Genomic DNA, 10858 nt, shown 5'->3' with positions numbered 1-10858 from the left:
CTGTGGGTTCCCTCTGTTGGTCTGTTTCTAATTGTTGTTATGATAGAATTTTGCAAGACCAATAACATATTCATTGCAAATATCTTTTTAAAACAACATAATTGGTGACTATGCACTTGGACCTTGCTAGATGGAATACACAGAAATCAAATTGATTATATCTGTGGGAAGAGACAATAGAGAAACTCAATATCATCAAACAAAACAAGACCAAGGGATAATTGTGAAACAGACTATCAATTGCTCATATTCAGGTTGAAACTGAAGAAAATTAAAACAAGTATATGAGAACCAAAATATGGCTCGAGTATATCACATCTGAATTTGAGATCATCTGAAGAACAGATTTGATGCCATGGACACTAATGACCAAAGACCACAGGAGTGTGGGATGAGATCAAGAATAACATACATTAAAAAACAAACAGTCATGAAAAAGACAGGAAAGAAAGAAAAGACCAAGATGGGCATGGGAAGAGATTCTAAGACCTGTTCTTGAACATACAGAAGCTAAAGCTGCCAGAAGAAATGATGAAAGTGATTTCAAAGGGCAACTTGAAAAGACAAAGTCAAATAGTATAATAAAATGTGCAAAGACCTGGATTTAGAAAACCCAAAGGGAAGAAAACGTTCAGCATTTCTCAAGTTGAAAGAACTGAAGAATAAATCCAAGCCTCCGGCTTGCAATACTAAAGAAGTAAATAGGCAAAATATTGAACAATACAAGAAGCATGGAAAGAAGTTGGAAAGAATACACAGAATCACTATACCAAATAGAATTGATATTGACATCGATCAATGTCAACCATTTCAAGAGACAGTATATGATCAAGAACAAATGATACCGAAGGAAGAATTCTAAGATGCACTAAAGAAGGCTCCAGGAATTGATGCAATACAAATTGGAATGTTTCAATGAACTGATACAGTGCTGGAGGTGCTCATTCATCTATGCTAAGAAATTTTGAGACTAGCTACCTGGCCAGCAGATTGGAAGTGATCCATATCTGTATCCATTCCAAAGAAAAGTAACCCAACTGAATGTGGAAATTATCAAACAATATCACACATAAACAAAATTTTGCTGAAGACAATACAAAAATTATTACAGAGCACATCAACAGGAAGCTGCCAGAGTTCAAGCTGCATTCACAAGAGGACGTGTAATGAGGGGTATCATTATTGACATCAGATGGATCTTGGCTGAATGCTGAGAATACCAGAAAGATATTTGTTTGTGTTTTATTGATTATGCAAAGGTTTTAGACTGTCTGAATGATAACAAACTATAGATAACATTAAGAAGAATGGGTATTACAGAACACTTAACTGTGCTCATGAGGAACCTGTAGGTAGACCAAGAGGCAGTCATTCAAACAGAACAAGTGTATATTGAATGGTTTAAAATAAAGAAAAATGTGTGCCAGGGTAATTTCCTTTCACTGTTCTTATTAAATCTGTGTGGTGAGCAAATAATCCAAGAAGCTGGATTATATGAGGAAGAATGTGGCATCAGGATTGGAGAAAGACTCATCAGCAACCTGTGACATGCAGATGACATACCCTGCTTGCTGGAAGTAAAGAGGACTTAAAATACTTACTGATGAAGATCAAAGACTACAGCCTTCAGTATGGATTGCACCTCAATGTAAAGTAACTGAAAATTCTCACAACTGGACCAATAAACATCATCATGATAAAAAGAGAAAAGGTTGAAGTTGTGGAAAACTTCAGTTTTCTTGGCTCCACATTCAAAATTCATGAAAGCAACAGTCAAGAAATCAAAGGACTATCATATTGTTCAAATCTACTGCAAAAGATCTCTTTAAAGTGTTACAGAGTAACTCATTTTGAGGACTAAGGTGCACATCATCCACACCATGATATTTCAATCTTTTCATATACATGTGAAAGCTGGACAATGACTAAAGAATACTGGAGAAGCATTAAAGCATGTGAATTTTGGTGTTGGCAAAGAATATTTAACATGTTATGAAATTCCAGATGAACAAACAATACTATTTTGAAAGAAGTACAGTCAGAAAGCTTAGAAGCAAGTATGGTGAGACTTTGGCTCTTGTACTTTGGACATGTTATCAGGAGGAACCAATGCCTGTTAAAGTTGAGGGTCAGTGGAACTCAGGAAGACCCTCAATGAGATCGATTGACACAGTGGCTCCAACAATGGGCTCAAACATAACAAAAACTGTGAGAATAGGGTAGGATCAGGCATTGTTTTGTTCTGTTGTATACAGTGTTGCAACAGTGTACCATGACTAGTATGCTGAAGAAAATTGGACCCCATGGTGGTAGGGGCTAAGTAGAAGCACTTGATCAACAAAAATAAGGTCATCATAGTTACTATAATGGACAGCAGAATCAAAGCAGTAATCAAAATATTCTGACTTGTAAGGACTATGGCATTGTTACTTAGGCATGGATTCCCTAGCAGTGAAATATACAGGAATGCTATTAAATATTTACTTGATTTGTACTAGTGGAACTCTAACTTGTATAAAATAAGCTATCATAGAAGCTAGAGTGGAGATCACACTACCATGAAAGAAAAAGAGCCAGGAGTATAGTATGTCCTTTGTACCCAAGATCCCTAAACCATTGACCCCTTTTAACACAGGGACAGAAAGTTGTGACACTGGAGGAGTGGCAGAGGAGCAAAAGAAACTGAACAAAGAGCCATAGTATGAGACAGAGTGTTGGAGCAAGTAAAGCTAATCGATTTTGGGCAGGAAGCTTGCTTGCAAAATGAGGTACCTTTAGCTACTTATTTGGGGATCTAGGTTTACTGACTTACATATTCTTCAAGCTGAAGTGGAGTGGTATGCACTGGGAACATTTATCAGCAGCCCTAAAAGAGCTTTGCAACATTGTAGGAGCAGGGTAGAGACAAGGCCAAGGGACTAAGGGACAGCGGGACGTTGCTTATAGGAGAGAGCCTGTCCTGACGGGGAAAACTGTTTCCTGAACATTTCTAACCCTGAAGTTTAACTTGTTAACTTCCCTAATAAATCCCATAACTGTGAGTATGGTGTCTGAGTTCTGTGTGGCCTTTGTAATGAACTATTGAACTCAGTTGAGTACAGTGCTGTGGGAGGGATGGTTGATTCCATATTTTTGCATATTATAGTGCAGAACTTTAATATTTGGGCACAAAGCCCTGCCATCCTCTGCAGATAACTACTCTTCTTTTGAGAAATGGTTTTTGGATTGTTATTGGGCCTTCATAGAGATATATTGCATACCCGTGGACCACCAAGTCACCATAAGACCTGAGTGTCCATCATGAACTGGGTGTTGTCTGACCCACAGATTCATAAAGTCAGACGTGCACAGAAGCACTCCATTATTAAATGGCACAAGACATTTGCGTGAGAAAGTGGCCCAAATAATCATGATCTCCAATCTTGTCACATTAACTTCCCTCTCCCAATTTGCACCTATGGCCTCATGGGGGAATTCCTTATGATGAGTTGACTGAGGAAGAGAAAACTCATGGTCATTTTACAAATATTTCTGCATGATACACAAGTACTCCTCAAAAGCAGCAACACTACTGATTCTTTCTGGGATCTTCCTAAAGGACAGGTGAAGAAAACCCTCCCAATGGGCAAAATGCTAAGCAGTTTACATAGATCTTCACTTAGTTTGGAAAGAGAAATCGTCAGATATATGATTGTTTACTGATTCATGGACTGTGGCTAACTGTTTGAATGGTCAGGGATATGGAAGGAACATGATTGGAACACTGGTGACAAGTATGTATGGTGAAGAGGTAAGTAGATAGACTGCTCTGAATTGACCAAAAAGTGAGACTATTGGCTGATTTGGTTACAGCCACTGCTGAACACAACACTGAGTCCAGGATATGGAATCATTCCTTGGGGTAATCAGTCAACAATCCATGGCAGAGTAATTACATTGGACCACTTCCATCATAGAAAAGGTAATGTTTTATATTTACTGGAATAGACATTTACCCTGGATATGAATTTGCTTTCCCTGCACACAATGCTTCTGCCAAAATTACCATTTGTGGACTTACAGAATGATTTATCCACAGTCATAGTAACCCACACAGCATCACTTACGATCGTGGAACTTATTTCGCAGTAAATGAAGTGTAGCAATGGGCCCATATTCAAAGAATTCACTTGTCTTACCATGTTCCCTATCATCCTGAAGCAGCTGGTTTGACTAAAGGGTGGAATGGCCTTCTAAAAACACAGTTGTGATGCTTGCTAGGTGGCAATACCTTTCCAGGAGGGTCTGAGGAGCTCTGGTAGTTTAGTGGTTATGATTTGGGCTGCTAACCTCAAGCTCAGCAGTTCAAAACTACCAGCCATTGTGTGGGAGAAAGATGAGGCTTTCTGCTTCCATAGATTTCCCCTGGAAACCCCATAGAGGTTAGCTATAAGTTGGAACCGACTCGACAGCACACAACCACCATCATATGTGCTCTATGCCAGCGTTCATTATGTGATGATTTTTCTCCAACATCCAGGAATCACTGATCCAGGAAGCAAGGGGTAGAAATGAGAACAGCACCACTCTTATTACCCCTAGTGACTCACTCAAAAAATATTGCTTCTTGCCCATATGACCCTATACTTTAGGGGTCTGGAGGTCTTATTTCTAAAGGGAGGAAACTCCCACCTGTAAACACAATACTGGTTCCATTGAACTGTAAGTTAAGAATACTGCCTGAACATCTTGGGTTCCTCATTCCTTTGTATCAAAAGATAAAGAAGGGAGTTAATGTACTGACTGGTGGGATTGATCCTGATTACTGAGGGGTAATTGGGCTGCTATTGCACAATGAAGGTAAAAAGTATATCTGGAATACAGGAAATTCCTTAGGATGTCTCTCAGTACCACCAAGTCCTGTGATTACAGTCAATGGAACACTGTTGTTGTTAGGTGCCGTTGAGTCAGTTCTGACTCATAGTGACCCTATGCACAATAGAAAGAAACACTGCCTGGTCGTGGAATTGTTATGCTTGAGCCCATTGTTGCTGCCACTGTGCCAATCCATCTCATTGGGAGTCTTCTTGTTTTAGCTCACTGTCCACTTTATCAAGCATGATGTTCTTCTCCAAGGCCAGGCCCCTCCTGATAATATGTCTGAAGTACAAGAGGCTAAGTCTAACTATCTAAGATTTTCAGGAGTACTCTGGCTTTACTTCTTCCAACACAGATTTATTTGTTGTTCTGACAGTCCATGGTATTTTAACATCATGACTCAAATACATAAATTCTTCTATGGTTTTTGTTCACTGTCTAACTTTCACATCATGTGAAGCTATTGAAAATACCATGACTTGGGTTAGGTTCACCCTAGTCTTCAACCTGATATCTTTGCTTTTGAAGACTTAAGAAGTCTTGTGTAGTAGATTTGCCTAATGCACTACATTATGTGATTTCTTGACTGCTGCTTCCATAAGTGTTGATGGTCAGTGCAAGCAAAATAAAGTATCTGACACCTTCAATCTTTTTTCCATTTAACATGAATTTATTTATTATTCTGGTTGTGAGGATTTTTATTTTCTTTACATTGAGGTGCAATCTATACTGAAGGCTATAATCTTTCATCTTCATCAATAAGTAGTTTAAGTCATCTTCACTTCCAGCAAGCACGGTTGTGTCAACTGCATACTACAGGTTGTTAATGACTCTTCCTCCAATACTCATGTTTCCTTTATATAATCCATCTTCTTGGATTATTGGTTCAGTTTACAGGTTGAATAAATATGATGAAAGTATACAACCCTAGTGCACACCTTTCCTATTTTAAGCCATGCCGTATCCCTTTGTTCCATTCAAACAACTGCTTCTTGGTCTATGTAGAAACACCTCAAGAACACAATTAAGTGTTCTGGAATACCAATTCCTCATACTGTTATCCATAACTTCTAATGATCCACACAGCAGAAAGCCTTGCATAGTTAGTAAAATAAACAGCTTTCTGGTATTCTTTATTTTTATCCAAGATCCATCAAAAGTCAGCAATGAGTTTTTCTTCCAGTGCATGGCTGGGCTATCTGGTTGTCATGGAAGCAATCTCAACGGAGGAGCTTGATAAGGAGGAGAAACTGTTGAGAAGGCATAGCAAAGTGCCAAGTATAGAAGGAGTTGCAAGCTAAAATTCAAGGTTTGAAGAATGCTGTTCCCAAGAATGACAAAAAGAGGAGGAAGCAACTCATAGAAGATGTTGCTAAGTTGGAAGCAGAAGTGGAGAAGAAGCAGAGAGAGGAGCTGGAGCAACTGTAGCTGACAAAAAAGGAGAATAAAATAGATTCTGGTGCTGTTAACATTGCAAACCTGGTTCTTGAGAATCAGCAGCCTTGGATAACAAAAGCACAAAAGAGATGAGGTGTGGGTGGGGGGTGGGAGAAAGGGGGAAGCTGCATTGGAAAATTAGCAGGAAGAAAGGATAGGAGAAGATGAAATTGAGAATTTATCTGGAGCCAGACACATAGAAAGTCAGAAACTTGCTCAAATATTGGCATCCAGGCAGTTGGAGATTAAACAGATTCCATCTGATGGCCACTGTATGTACAGAGCCATAGAAGATCAGCTGAAGGACTGGGATTGCTCTCTGACTGTGGCTGTCTTAAGAAGCCAAGCTGCTGAATATATGCAAAGCCATGTGGAAGACTTCCTGCCTTTTTAACAAACCCTGATACAGGAGACCTGTATATGCTAGAAGATTTTGGAAAGTACTGTGATGATGTTGTAAACACAGCTGCATGGGGAGGTCAGCTTGAGCTAAGAGCACTGTCTCACATTTTGTAAACCCCAATAGAAGTAATACAGGCAGACTTTCCTCCTATTATAGTTGGTGAAGAACAACCCCCAAAAAACATTACTGCTTGTATACATGAGACATGCTTATGGCTTAGGGGAACATTTCAATTCTGTTACACAGTTGATAAATATAGCTACTGAAAATTGCAGCTAGTTTATAAAATGTTGGTTAATTATGTTTTAGTGCAGTGTGATGATCTAAGTATTCATATCAAATGCTGGATTGTTCTAAATGTTATTGAAAAATACACTACCTTAAATGAGTTTTTGGCAAAGCTACTAACAAGTTCTTCAGAAATATATCAGAGATATACTGTTATCTCTTCCATGGTATTTCAAAACTGTTAAATTCATTGTGGATGATATCACTCACAGACAAAGATAGTACCCTACTCATTGTATCAAAGTTTATATCAAGACTTTGGACATTCTGTTCTGTATTGGAATGCATTTAATTTATTTTCCATGTTATTAAAGACTTTCAGTAACTATTTCAATGTAATTTTTCTTGAAGAAGTGAATTATTTGATTCAGTCTCTTTTTCACTGCAATAATGTGAGTGGGTGATAGCAAATTTCATTATTGCTTATAAGTGAATTTGGTTACCATAACCTCACCAAAACTGTCAAAAGAACCAATAGATCTGTTTTGGAAGAAGTATAACCAGAGTGCTCCTTGGAGGCCAAGATGGCTAAGCTTCATCTCTCCTACTTTGGACACATTGTCCAGAGAGAACAGTCGCTGGAGAAGGATGTCATGCTGGGTAAGGTGGAGGGTCAGAGAAAAAGAGGAAGACCCCCAACGAGATGGATTGGCCAGGTGGCATCATTGATGGACTCAAGTGTGGCCCAGGATCGGACATTGTTTCGTTCTGCTGTGCATGGGGTCGCTATGAGTCGGTTCCAACTCGATGGCACCTGACAACAACAACAACAACAACCTCACCAAGGTGCAGCTTAAGGAGATTGTTTTAATAATTAAGAATTTTAAAGATTTATTCAAATGGGAATCAGTTGTTTAGTTTAAAGAAATGAGACAAATTTAAAGACAAGTAGATGCTCTTCAGATTTAAATGTCTAAAGAGTTAGATACTAGCTTTTTATTTGTGTGCAATAAAAAAAAACCCAACAGATTACTGTATCTGTATTCTTTATTCTTTCTTGTTTCTTAAACTTTAGACTGGAGTTAGTATCATCGTCTCTTAATTAAATTTATAACTTGTTGAGCGCTTTAACTCATGGCCACCCTGTGTAGGGTTTTCAGGGAACGGCTAGTGAGTTTGAACCATCGATCTTGAGATTCAAATGACTGCAGGCCAGTGCTTATCTACCAGCACCACATCAGCACTCCTACTTATTTTTACATTCTCTGTATTTTCCTACCACTACTTCCAAGCTTTTCTACTAAGAAATTTGTGGCTTCTCTCCATCTCTATCTTGTAAATGTTGACGGCATAGCATTGCTAAAGGGTCCAATGACAGTCACATTCACTTAGAATTCTTTTCAATTTGTCTCATCTTTTAGCCATTTTCTCTAGGGTTAGAAGAAAACTTTCATTACTTGTTATTTTATTAGGCTTATTAATGTTCCCTTCCCTTTAATTAAAATATTTGAGAATTTCTATGTTACATGTATGGATAAAGTTGAAAGCCACTCTCTGGAAGTCAAGATTTATAAAGTAAAATTCATATGCAGTAGTTTAAGGGGCAAATCATTCATTTATCTTCAATTTCAGGCTTATCATTGCAGTATTCTGTGGAGATAGTTTCAGCTCACCAGTTTCTCCTTGGAAACCCTATTCAGGATTGCTATAGGTTGGAGTAAGCAGCTCTGGTAGCGTAGTGGTTACGAATCGGGCTGTGAACCTTAAGGTCAGCAGTTCGAAACTACCAGCTGCTCTGTGGGAGAAAGATGAGGCGTTCTGCTCCCATAAAGATTTACAGCCTCGGAAACCCTGTACAGGGTCGCTATGAGTCTGAACCGACTCCATGGCACATAACAACAACAATAGGTTGGAGTAGACTTTAAGACACTTAACAACAACAACATGGAGATAGTACCCATACATACAAACGGGTCTGACCATTTATTATATAAAAAAGTATTGTCTATGAAAATGAACGCTTTTAGGTTTGATCTACTTTTCCAAAATTAGAAATATAACTAGTAAGATTTAACATCAAGTTTATAATACCTGACTTTTTTCCCTCCATAAGTGTAACTACTTTTTTTTTCTTTTTTTAAGTAAACACTGTGCTTATAATACTTTAAACAGCAAGTTAGTCTCACACGCCCTCCAAGTAAAATGTGGGACTCAAGTAGAGTCTGTGGTAAACTAGCCTCAACTAAGACTTGCCTTAAGGCATCCTGATTCAAAAGTTGAAAAGCATTCTGCTGTCAAACAAAGTATGTTCAGAAGGCTGTCTGTTTTGTAATCCTTGATTTAAATGTTGTGGGGGTCCAAAATTTATAGAAGAATGAAATGGTAAAATACTAAATGCCTCTGTTTTATTCTGAAGTAATCTGTAACTTTAAAATTAAAACACAAGAATTAAGAAGTAATATAGAGATATTATGAAACTTCAGTACTATGAATTCCATTTACATCTAAAGCATTCTAAAATAACTTACTGGTTATTTTTGTGTTTTAAATAACAAACAGTAGTATTTTCCTGATTACAAATTTATTTTTTATCTTTATTATTAATAAAACATTTTTAAAAAGCCAAATAATGGTTATAAACAGAATTTGTAAGACTGACTTCTTTTTTCTTTCTCATTAAACATCAGATAAGTATAATTTTAACTGTAGCCTAAACTTGAAGTCTTTTAAAATGGTAGGTGTTAATTTAGAAAGCATCTAGTTTGCTGTATGATGATGTCTAATGAAAGTTTCATAAGCTTTATTTTGTCTTAACTCACAAAAATATATGTCAGAGTTCTATAATATGTCTTTAGCCAAGTACTGTATCCACTTTAATATGTTTACAAGTTGTGTAAAGCAAAATTAAATGTGCATAATTATAGTGAGCAACATGGTTTTGCTCTCATCTAATACTTGCCAAAAAGAATAAAAGATGAATTAATTAAATAAAACAAAATTAAAGTCAGCAATGACATCCCTCATTCCATGTCTTCATATGAATCCAACCTGAATTTCTGGCAGTTCCCTATTGATGTACTGTAGCAACTATTTCTGAATTATCTTTAGCAAAATTTTACTTGCATGTGATATTAATGATATTGTTCAATGCTTTCTGCATCTAGCATCACAATTCTGACATTATCACTAAAAGAATAAAGATCTGAGTCACCCCACTAGGCAAAGAATCATGACCAGCTAAGGTTCTTGTATAGAGCAAAAGAAATACGAAATGGGTGGTGAAAGAAGGTAACTATAAATAACAGTATGACTATGTGACCAGTTGCAGAATGAAGACTGTAATTCCTATAAGTATTTCTTCCTTATTTATGTGCATCAAATATTTTTGTTTCCTTTACTTATAAAATACATGATGTAAAAGAGGCATTTTTGGTTATACACATGTAGTAATATCATGTTAGGTGCAATTATGACTTTATAATTGTCTGTGTTTAGAGAATATAACTGCATGAACAGTTACAGAAGTGAAGACAGTAATTTTTATGTCATATCTTATATCCTTATATCTGTGAATCAAATATTTTTGTTTTCTTCACTTATAAAGTATAAGACGTAAATGAGTTAGTCCATTTTCAGTTTCTCACATGCTAGTTGTGTCATGTTAGGTGCAAGTATAACTTTATAACTGTCTTTGTGTAGAGGTGATTATGTCTGGTTTAAAGAGATATATATTGATGACAGGCTGACAAGCGGTAGACTGTGATGGCTACGGTTGTATCAACTTGGTTGGACCTTGATTCTCAGTGGTTGGGCAGCTATGTAGTCATCTTTCATGATGAGAGTTTATATGATGTGATCATCTCTATTACGAGGTCTACTATGAGCAACTAACCAACTGAAAGTGAGTTTCCTCAGGGATGTGGTTTCCTTCCA

General features: G+C 37.2%; 1 pseudogene; it reads left to right on the top strand.

Moving 5' to 3' along the window:
- The first annotated feature begins 6053 nt into the window (after positions 1 to 6053).
- LOC102834791 lies at positions 6054 to 6976 on the top strand (annotated as a pseudogene).
- Positions 6977 to 10858: the final 3882 nt, after the last annotated feature.

This window comes from Chrysochloris asiatica, unplaced genomic scaffold, assembly GCF_000296735.1.
Source record: "Chrysochloris asiatica unplaced genomic scaffold, ChrAsi1.0 scaffold00039, whole genome shotgun sequence".
Taxonomy (NCBI): Eukaryota; Metazoa; Chordata; class Mammalia; order Afrosoricida; family Chrysochloridae; genus Chrysochloris; species Chrysochloris asiatica.
This window is presented reverse-complemented; position numbering and strand designations above follow the sequence as displayed.